The sequence below is a fragment of the Acartia tonsa genome, chromosome 8 (genome assembly GCF_053477335.1).
Source record: "Acartia tonsa isolate MP-2025a chromosome 8, ASM5347733v1, whole genome shotgun sequence".
Taxonomy (NCBI): Eukaryota; Metazoa; Arthropoda; class Copepoda; order Calanoida; family Acartiidae; genus Acartia; species Acartia tonsa.
Genome location: NC_137267.1, coordinates 50281149 through 50291672, shown reverse-complemented (window position 1 = coordinate 50291672; position 10524 = coordinate 50281149). Strand labels below are relative to the sequence as shown.

The 10524-nt window shown below is 34.9% G+C and overlaps 1 long non-coding RNA gene across 1 annotated transcript in view; it reads left to right on the top strand.

Moving 5' to 3' along the window:
• The first annotated feature begins 9724 nt into the window (after positions 1 to 9724).
• LOC145327203 (uncharacterized) overlaps positions 9725 to 10524 on the top strand; it is a 1081-nt gene continuing 281 nt past the window's right edge. The window contains exon 1 of the long non-coding RNA XR_013882110.1: positions 9725 to 9862. This is a non-coding gene — a long non-coding RNA (uncharacterized LOC145327203). The remainder of the gene's footprint in view (positions 9863 to 10524) is intronic.

Here is a 10524-nt window from a genome sequence, read left to right as displayed (position 1 = left end):
TTAAAATGTAAATTATAATAATGATAAAATTTTCATGTATAAAAAATCATTAAATCTGTGAGATTAATTATTTTTTCATCAAATTTTGGTTTTGCTGTCACTCTACCTTACTAAGAAAGGTTATTAACAAATAGTTGGAAATTTCTGTCTATTTCAATTCAGGATTTTTAGTCAGCGGTCGTGCAAACAAAGAGTTGGTTGTCTGACGGGTGTTACTTTAACTAAAACATACAACTGGCATAAAAGTTTCAACAGAGGTTTCTCCTTTTTATCTCCCTAATGATGAATTACTGTGAACGCCACTAGTCGTCTGTGAATGAAAGAGAGAGGTGAACGTAACCAATTTTTTTTTTAATATTTTCAAATTATTATGTAAATACTCCTTGATTGTGGTAATGGATATATTATTACTTGGATGTTACACCAGATTTTCATGTACTCTAATATAATGAAACTCGTAGCGGGATAAGATAACAATTCCCACCATCCACCCCCATTAAAACATCCCCTCCCCTCCTACTGCATCACTTAACTGACCAATAAATGATTCAATGTTAGTAACCTAAATTGACGACAATCCCCCCCCCCCTGTCCTAATATCCACATATATTCTTTATCCATTATTGTGGCTAAGAAGGCAGGGCTGTCCAAAATGTTTACCAATAATGGCGGGTCTAGAACTCATTACAACCTGGTACATGATGACGGGGCGGGTGGGATAAACCCCCCTCCTGGTTTACAATAATATCCTTTAGGGTTTAACATAAACTCTTTTTCACCACCCATTGAACAGATATTATTCAGAATATCACAGGGATCTAAAGGAATAAGTCAATGGCCGGTAAATTGATGTACATGATGATACTGAAACTTCTGTATATTACAATTAGTGGTTGAAAAATTTGAACACTCAACTTAATGTACCAAAATTAAAAAAAAACTTTCTTTCAGCACAATCTTTCGACCTAAACCATTGAAGTTGTATGCTAACTAGGGAGGGAGGGGACATTAGGCTGTTTATTACACTAGTCCCCAAAGTTTTATAATAACGTTTTCTTATTCGTTGGTTTAACAACCTTAGGGATTTTTATTTAATTTTGATAGGTTGGTTTATTAAGTTGAGTGTCTAAACGTTTTAACCACTTATTGTAATCTACAGAAGGAGTAACTTTATGTATCATCATTGGTAGATGTACATCAATTTATCAGCCATTGTCTTATCCCTTTAGATCAATGTATGCTAACACTATTTGACATAGGTTTACCATGAAAAACGTTACTGTTCAACATTTTAAAGGGGGTATTATAGGAAAGGAAAAATTAACAAAACTGGAAATTATCAAGCTGATTATCATGAGGGAAAAGAAAATTGTGTTCTAATCATTTTTGCGGTAACCCTCAACTTTTACATACACAACTTTTAAAGGGATCTTTTCATACATTATGGAGGAAAAAATGTATAGAAAAAAATTCTAGTATGGCTACGAAACCGATTGGTTCAGAACCGGTTCTTAGCCATACTAAAAATCATGTATAGCATCGAATCACACACAATTTTCTAAGATTATTTTTTTAAATCATAAAATTAATACCAGTTTTGTTAGCCCGTTTTGTTATACTGAAAATATTGTATAGAATAGCATTACTGACAATTCCTCGGGGCTAACTAAACTGGTTTTAAATCATATATATTTTTATTTTAATATCCACGGAAATCTGTCTATAAAACGATGCGATCATAACTAATTAGCTTTTAAACATTTTTCCTAAAAGTAAAAAAGAAAAATATATATAATTAAGAATAACTTGAACAAGGGTATTTTTTTGGGTTGATAAGTCCCCCATCAAAATAGTTAAAACCCTGATAAAGCAGCCCTAAAAATTACAACCTAACCTATCGGTCCAGTGGTAGAAGTCTTTTAAGTACTGACAAACAAACATCCTACAAAATTTATTTTAGATTAATGGAAGCAATGATCATATCAAATTAATGTTTAAAAGCGCAGCTACTTTACAGTATGTTTTTATGTCATTCAAGTCCATTGTTGTGTGACTGACTGACCCACTTGGAGTTGGCGTCTGATATTGAAAATTATAAAATACGAACATTGAAAGTACATAAATAATGATCAAATTACATAAACAATTATCGACAGATACACTTAAAATACCAAATTGATATTTAAAGAACATTTTAAGAAAATTAGGGTTTTTAAAAAAAACTAGTTTTAAATTCAAAACAAAACCCCTATAAAAGGCCAGAATCGCCAGTACAAAATTGCCTTTCTGTTCAGAAACGTTGATTGTAAACAAAGGTAATTAAAATTAAAGTTATAAATAGTGATTTTACTGATATACATTTAATAATATCTTAAGTGAAATTATGTTTAAAGTTTAGTGCAACGATTTGGAATTAGTCATAATAATTTGTTTCATACTGTGTTCATCAAATGATAAATATTAAGAAACTATTGGCCACCAAATTTCTTTATTAACACTGGGATACGACCAGTAATATGTTTTTAAACAAAATTAGTTTGTCGTGTATTTTTTTAGTTACGGTTCGCTTCTACTATTAACACTGGGATACGACCAGTAATATTTTTTAAACAAAAGTAGTTTGTCGTGTATTTTTTTTAGTCACGGTTCGCTTCTACTATCTATGCACTGGGATACGACCAGTAATATTTTTTTAACAAAAGTAGTTTGTCGTGTATTTTTTTAGTTACGGTTCGCTTCTACTATTAACACTGGGATACGACCAGTAATATTTTTTAAACAAAAGTAGTTTGTCGTGTATTTTTTTTAGTACGATTCGCTTCTACTATCTATGCACTGGGATACGACCAGTAATATTTTTTAGCAAAAAGTAGTTTGTCATATATTTATTTTGTTGCGCTACAACTCTATTCTCTGTTTAGACACTGGGACACGACCAGTGACATTTTTTGCAAATAATAATATTTCAACCATTGATTTCGGCATTGTCATCCTATTTACCATTATACACTGGGATTCGACCAGTGACAGTTTAATTGTTTCTAGAAAGCTTACTAGTTTACCATTTTAATCTATCATAGTCACAGGGACACGACTAGTGGCTGGTTTTATCTGTCAATCTATACTGGGATACGACCATATAGCTTTAAATTTAGTTTCCTTCAAAGTATTAGATTCTAGAATTAACCTATATTATTATTAGAATTTGTGACTCAGCCTGTCCTGTCCTGGAGACACCAGTCCATTGGGTCAACATGGAGACTGCGGTACTACAAAGTAGGTCAATTCTATGCTAAATAAAGCAACCTCCATAAAGCGAATCTAATACATTAGGTAAACTGAGACCAGAAAATCAACCACAGTAGTGTAAATTATTAATTTAATCTATCTAATCTATCTAAAAATGCTTGTTATCCTTTTCCTTACCGCTTTATTCCTGACTGGGAAGAAATCAACTGGTCATTCCTTTTCCCTATTTCTTTACTCCTGACTGGGAAGAAATCAACCGGTCATTCCTTTCTCTTATCCCTCTATTCCTGACTGGGAAGAAATCAACTGGTCATTCCTTTTTCCTATTCCTTTATTCCTGACTGGGAAGAAATCAACTGGTCATTCATCTCTCTTATCCCTCTATTCCTGACTGGGAAGAAATCAACTGGTCATTCCTTTTTCCTATTACTTTATTCCTGACTGGGAAGAAATCAACTGGTCATTCATTTCTCTTATCTCTCTATTCCTGACTGGGAAGAAATCAACTGGTCATTCATTTTCCTTATCCCTTTATTCCTGACTGGGAAGAAATCAACTGGTCATTCCTTTTCCTTATCTCTTTATTTCTGACTGGGAAGAAATCAACTGGTCATTTATTTCTCTTATCCCTCTATTCCTGACTGGGAAGAAATCAACTGGTCATTCCTTTTCCTTATCCCTTTATTCCTGACTTGGATGAAGTCAACCAGTCATTTCTTTGCTTATCCTTAAATCCCTGCAATTTTAATTAAACCGGGAAGCCATCAACCGCGATATCTATGAAACTGTATTTATTTACTTGTTGTATTTATTTATCCTTTTTTTTAGTTATGAACCTCGTTACATAATTGTCCTGCCACTCCAAACTGAAATTACTGATCACTGTTATTGTTTATGATATCCTATGAAATGTGTTTTTTTTGTTCCATAAATTGCCAAATGTAATAAACATTAACATTTTTTAAAAATCCTTTGTTGATCTATCAGACCGTAGCGTATTTTTTTATGTGTTTACCGAGAAACACAACATTCATAATTTGTAGAAACTGATAGCATTAACATTGATTTAAACAACAAAGTGATACAGTGAACAATCTTAATGAGTAGACCATTAAGAGACTTACCAAGGATAAACTATAACTGGCAAATTCAGGCCAAATTAGCTGAAACCAATAAGGACAAAACAAGAACAGGCAAACCACAAAGAAGGGGCACAGGTAGCGAAGAAATGGAGGACGAGGAAGAATTTCAATCCCCAATGGATAGGGATAAAGACCCCAACACTTCAATACTTACAACTGAGGATGAAGCAGACTTTACTGGTCTCAATGAAGATCAGTTAAAACGAAAAATCAAGAACAGAGCTGCCAAATTGAATATCTACCGGAGGAAGTTCTTGGAAACTGAAGCAATCACGATAGCAAAGGCGGAGATAATCAGATATGTGAACAAGATAAAGGATCAAATGGAGTACCTTGACATTCTTGTTACACACTGTGAAGAACAAGCTTTTGAAGAAGCAAAAGAGGAAGCTGATGAATTGATTACTGACCTGCAAGAGATTGTGGAGGTACTTGAGAAACAAATATCCAAGGAGCAGACCACTAAGAATGACGCAGTTACCGGGATAACACCAATAAGTAAAGTGAATGGTGAATCAGGAGTCGTGACAGCTGAAAATCAGATTGGATGCCCAAAGACTACCCAAACAGTAGATAGAGAAAGAGTAAATAAAATCAATACATCTACTCCAATAAACGTTACAGAGACAACACCAATAGAGAAGAGTCAAGTGACTATGTTGCGGAAAAGAGTGGAAATGCTTAACAGTGTGATAGAAGCAGTTTCTACTAAACAGCTTAACCCATTAGTGCCGAACCGGGCATCAAAACCCGGTTCCGAAAAATGGAAAAAAAACGGATTCCGGCTTCATAATTGCATCATTCTCAGAATGAATCCCCCCTCTACTACCCTGACTTTCATTTCCCCCTGGAGCAGGCAGTTTAGCTTACTTCCGTTTGCTGGTATAGCTCAACAAAATTTGAAAATCATGAAAATTCAAAATACCCCTTCTAACTTTTTTGTTTTTATAGTAAAGTCGCTGATTTTTTTGTGAAATCTAATGTTTATTGACAAGTACATCTATTTGTGAATTCGTTTTATTCAAATTATAATTTTTTATATGATTTTTTTATCGTTTTTTTACGCCCTATTATGACCCGGTTCGGCTTGGCCATAAATACCCGAAAATTTTAAAACCCGGCTCGGTTTCGGTTTTTATTACCCGGTTTTAACTTTTCAACCAATAAAAATAACAGTTTACGTCATTAGTAAGGGTTTGAGCCACCCTAATAACCCTAGTAATCTCTATAGGTGTCACCCAATAGTTTTATGCTCGTTTTCTGATATGTAACACCCAAATTTTATATGTTCTTTTTTTGTAGTGTGTGTCTTTCAAAACTTCGAGCAACAGGTTTTTTTACCCGAAAACGGCGGCACCTATAGCCGAAACACTAAATTTGAAATAAATCGCTTCGTATTATACTTGTAGCTCTTTAGATTACATGAGGTTGTGTAGTTTTCAATTACGGATCGTATCAAAGTTCTAAAAAGTGTTCATCTCACTTTTGGCGTTCAAAAATTACATTTTTCGATTTTTGGTCAAAATAACCGGGTTTATACAGGTCAACCGGGTTTTAAAACTGGGGGAAAGCACCAAAAACGGGTGTTAATGCCTGGTTGGTATTTATGGCCAAGCCGAACCGGGTTTTTTTGCAACTTTCCTGTGCACGCCACTAGAGCAAAACAAAAAAATACGAATTCCGTTTTGACCATTATAAAGCTTCCCTGAAACTTACAGCTCGATCGGCCCATAAAAGTGGCGCTCGGCACTAATGGGTTATTATAGGTGAGGACAGATTAAGATCAATGAAAGCTACAGACTTACCAAAGATTGAACAAGCCAACAAGAACTATCAACATTGAAGAATTGTGGCAGAATCAGGTCTCTGGGCTGCTAAGGATATTTCTATACCCCTGATAAACTTCTACCTAACAGGAGCTGTTATGTGTCAGTCAACAGCAGTTGAAGAATTTTCAAGCTACCATAGGTCACTGGATAATGTACCACCTGTTGTAAAACAGTATTTGTTGGATAAGTTGGTAGCAATTCGAAACTGCATGTTAGGTTTTCAAATCTGCTTTATTCCACAAATGTTCCCTGATGTCAGCGAAGTCAGAGAGTATTCAAATCTTTGTATTCAAGATGCCCTCAGGATCATAAGCTCAGCAATAGAAGTAAATTTTACCTACGTGGTCCCAGACAATGAGATTTTAAATATAGCCACAGACGAACCATATTTCTTTAACCAACAAGAAGTTCAAAGGGGGTGCTTGCTAGAATTCTCACTCCTAGACCTTGATACATATGGGAAATACACTGGAGGTCTGAAGTGGGGTAAAGGACCCAGTATAGAAGGGAAGAGCATATCGGTTACAGTCAATAATATAGATGAACTGTTGGACTCAGTTGATGAAATTGAGATACCTGAAGAAGCAGAGGTGTACCTCCCCACCGAAACTGATGACTATATCACCCTGAAGGCTATGACCAATGCGTATCCAGAATTATCTGATGAAGAAAACTTAAAGAAGTGGATTAAACACAATAGTCATGAAGCACTCAGACTGTTGAAACGTTCCAACAAAGAAGGTCAGAATCCAGGCCTACCCAGGTTTGCGTTTGGAAAGCGGCAGAAAGTCCGCTTATTTCAAGAAACCCTAGCAGAAGTGGGCATAACAGTAAACTACAAGCACCACAGGAAAGTCCGACCACCACCAGCGCACAGTGAGCCCAGGAATCCAACTTTGTGGAAAAAATTATTTATGCCCAAAATCGAACTTTAGAAAATCAATTATTTTAAAAGTCCATATTAAAATTCATCATATTAGAGGAGGTTTGCCATTTTAAATTAATGAAAAATTTAAAAAATTAAAGTTTTTATGGCCTTCTGAAGTTGTTACCCTGGAATTCACGAAATTTAGATACAAAAATCTCCCCAAAAAAATATTTTTAAATTTTTTTTTGTTTTACTTGCCATTTAATCAAATATTAACTTAGGACGTAATGTAATAACATTTTAGAAAGGTTGTGCAATTATCTAACGCTGGATAACAAGAAACTAAATAGTTTTGTATAAAAAAAAACTCTTGAATCCATATCAAAGAAAGTTGGTGAAAATGCAAAAAAAAGCACGTTGTATATTTTTTTAAGCTCTGATTCAAATACCTTGATCTTTTTAGCAACGAGGTGAAAATTTTTAGGATGATGTTCTAGCATTAATTAGGCAATATATAAGAGGATCCCATTGGTCTTATCAACTTTCACTTAGTTGCTTAACCACTATAGATATTTTTGTAAAGGTCGTTTTAAGCTATTTTTAGTGTATAATCCTTATATAATTTGTTGCCGGATTTCATTATAGAGAAAAATCCTTTTACAGGGTAAAAATCTGGCAAAATGCCTTTCCGAAAAATCATGGCATAAAATTTTCCCACCAGTGGTGGAAAAGTTAGAGCACCTCAAAATAAAATTTTACTATGCCCTTGTGTATTGGACCCTGAGGGCCTCCTGGAGTGGCTACCAGAAATCTAAAGGTATCTTTAGAACCACAATGGCCGGCTCTAACTGCACTCAGAAGAAGTCAGAGATAATTGCCGGCCGCTTCCGTCCTTTAATTGGCGGCAAAGTTAGCACACCAAAAAAATGACAATTTTTTGTTGTGTTTTTTGCACACAGGGCGGCGTGTGTTTGTGGCGCAGCCACGTGTATTACCACTTTTTTGTAGGTCATTCCAAGCTGGATTGGCGGGTGTGCGGCCAGAGGTCGTCTGACCGGCCGTTTGGCCGACAGCCGCAGTTAAAGGTCGCAAAAATTGTCAAAAATTGAGGTTTTTGAGGTTTTTTGGCATGCCAGTGCAGCCAGACTGCTTGTCTGACAGGCCTGGGACACATGCCACCTGACACACTGGGCCATTGCCCATCTTTGCTATTTTGCACAATTTTTTTCCCATCACTTCCCTGGCCATGATGGCCATTCAAAGTGGCCTGGGTCAAAATCGACCAAAAACCAATTTTTGGGGGTGATATTTTGACCCCCCAATCATCTAGAGAGGGAGGAAGGGATAATCTTGTTAATTCTGTAAAAGGTACTATAAAAACCTTTCAATTAAAAAAAAATTGTTTGATTTGGTTGAAAAATAAGGAAGTTATTAATTTTTTCCACAAAATTGGATTCCTGGGCTCACTGTGCAGCGATCAGACGGCATGTTGATAACAGATAGGTATAGTTCTCCCTTATAATTTTCCATTTGTGCCGGGAGTGTTGTGTGACTGACTGACCCACTTGGAGTTGGCGTCTGATATTGAAAATTATAAAATACGAACATTGAAAGTACATAAATAATGATCAAATTACATAAACAATTATCGACAGATACACTTAAAATACCAAATTGATATTTAAAGAACATTTTAAGAAAATTAGGGTTTTTAAAAAAAACTAGTTTTAAATTCAAAACAAAACCCCTATAAAAGGCCAGAATCGCCAGTACAAAATTGCCTTTCTGTTCAGAAACGTTGATTGTAAACAAAGGTAATTAAAATTAAAGTTATAAATAGTGATTTTACTGATATACATTTAATAATATCTTAAGTGAAATTATGTTTAAAGTTTAGTGCAACGATTTGGAATTAGTCATAATAATTTGTTTCATACTGTGTTCATCAAATGATAAATATTAAGAAACTATTGGCCACCAAATTTCTTTATTAACACTGGGATACGACCAGTAATATTTTTTTAAACAAAATTAGTTTGTCGTGTATTTTTTTAGTTACGGTTCGCTTCTACTATTAACACTGGGATACGACCAGTAATATTTTTTAAACAAAAGTAGTTTGTCGTGTATTTTTTTAGTCACGGTTCGCTTCTACTATCTATGCACTGGGATACGACCAGTAATATTTTTTTAACAAAAGTAGTTTGTTGTGTATTTTTTTAGTTACGGTTCGCTTCTACTATTAACACTGGGATACGACCAGTAATATTTTTTAAACAAAAGTAGTTTGTCGTGTATTTTTTTTAGTACGATTCGCTTCTACTATCTATGCACTGGGATACGACCAGTAATATTTTTTAGCAAAAAGTAGTTTGTCATATATTTATTTTGTTGCGCTACAACTCTATTCTCTGTTTAGACACTGGGACACGACCAGTGACATTTTTTGCAAATAATAATATTTCAACCATTGATTTTGGCATTGTCATCCTATTTACCATTATACACTGGGATTCGACCAGTGACAGTTTAATTGTTTCTAGAAAGCTTACTAGTTTACCATTTTAATCTATCATAGTCACAGGGACACGACTAGTGGCTGGTTTTATCTGTCAATCTATACTGGGATACGACCATATAGCTTTAAATTTAGTTTCCTTCAAAGTATTAGATTCTAGAATTAACCTATATTATTATTAGAATTTGTGACTCAGCCTGTCCTGTCCTGGAGACACCAGTCCATTGGGTCAACATGGAGACTGCGGTACTACAAAGTAGGTCAATTCTATGCTAAATAAAGCAACCTCCATAAAGCGAATCTAATACATTAGGTAAACTGAGACCAGAAAATCAACCACAGTAGTGTAAATTATTAATTTAATCTATCTAATCTATCTAAAAATGCTTGTTATCCTTTTCCTTACCCCTTTATTCCTGACTGGGAAGAAATCAACTGGTCATTCCTTTTCCCTATTTCTTTACTCCTGACTGGGAAGAAATCAACCGGTCATTCCTTTCTCTTATCCCTCTATTCCTGACTGGGAAGAAATCAACTGGTCATTCCTTTTTCCTATTCCTTTATTCCTGACTGGGAAGAAATCAACTGGTCATTCATCTCTCTTATCCCTCTATTCCTGACTGGGAAGAAATCAACTGGTCATTCCTTTTTCCTATTACTTTATTCCTGACTGGGAAGAAATCAACTGGTCATTCATTTCTCTTATCTCTCTATTCCTGACTGGGAAGAAATCAACTGGTCATTCATTTTCCTTATCCCTTTATTCCTGACTGGGAAGAAATCAACTGGTCATTCCTTTTCCTTATCTCTTTATTTCTGACTGGGAAGAAATCAACTGGTCATTTATTTCTCTTATCCCTCTATTCCTGACTGGGAAGAAATCAACTGGTCATTCCTTTTCCTTATCCCTTTATTCCT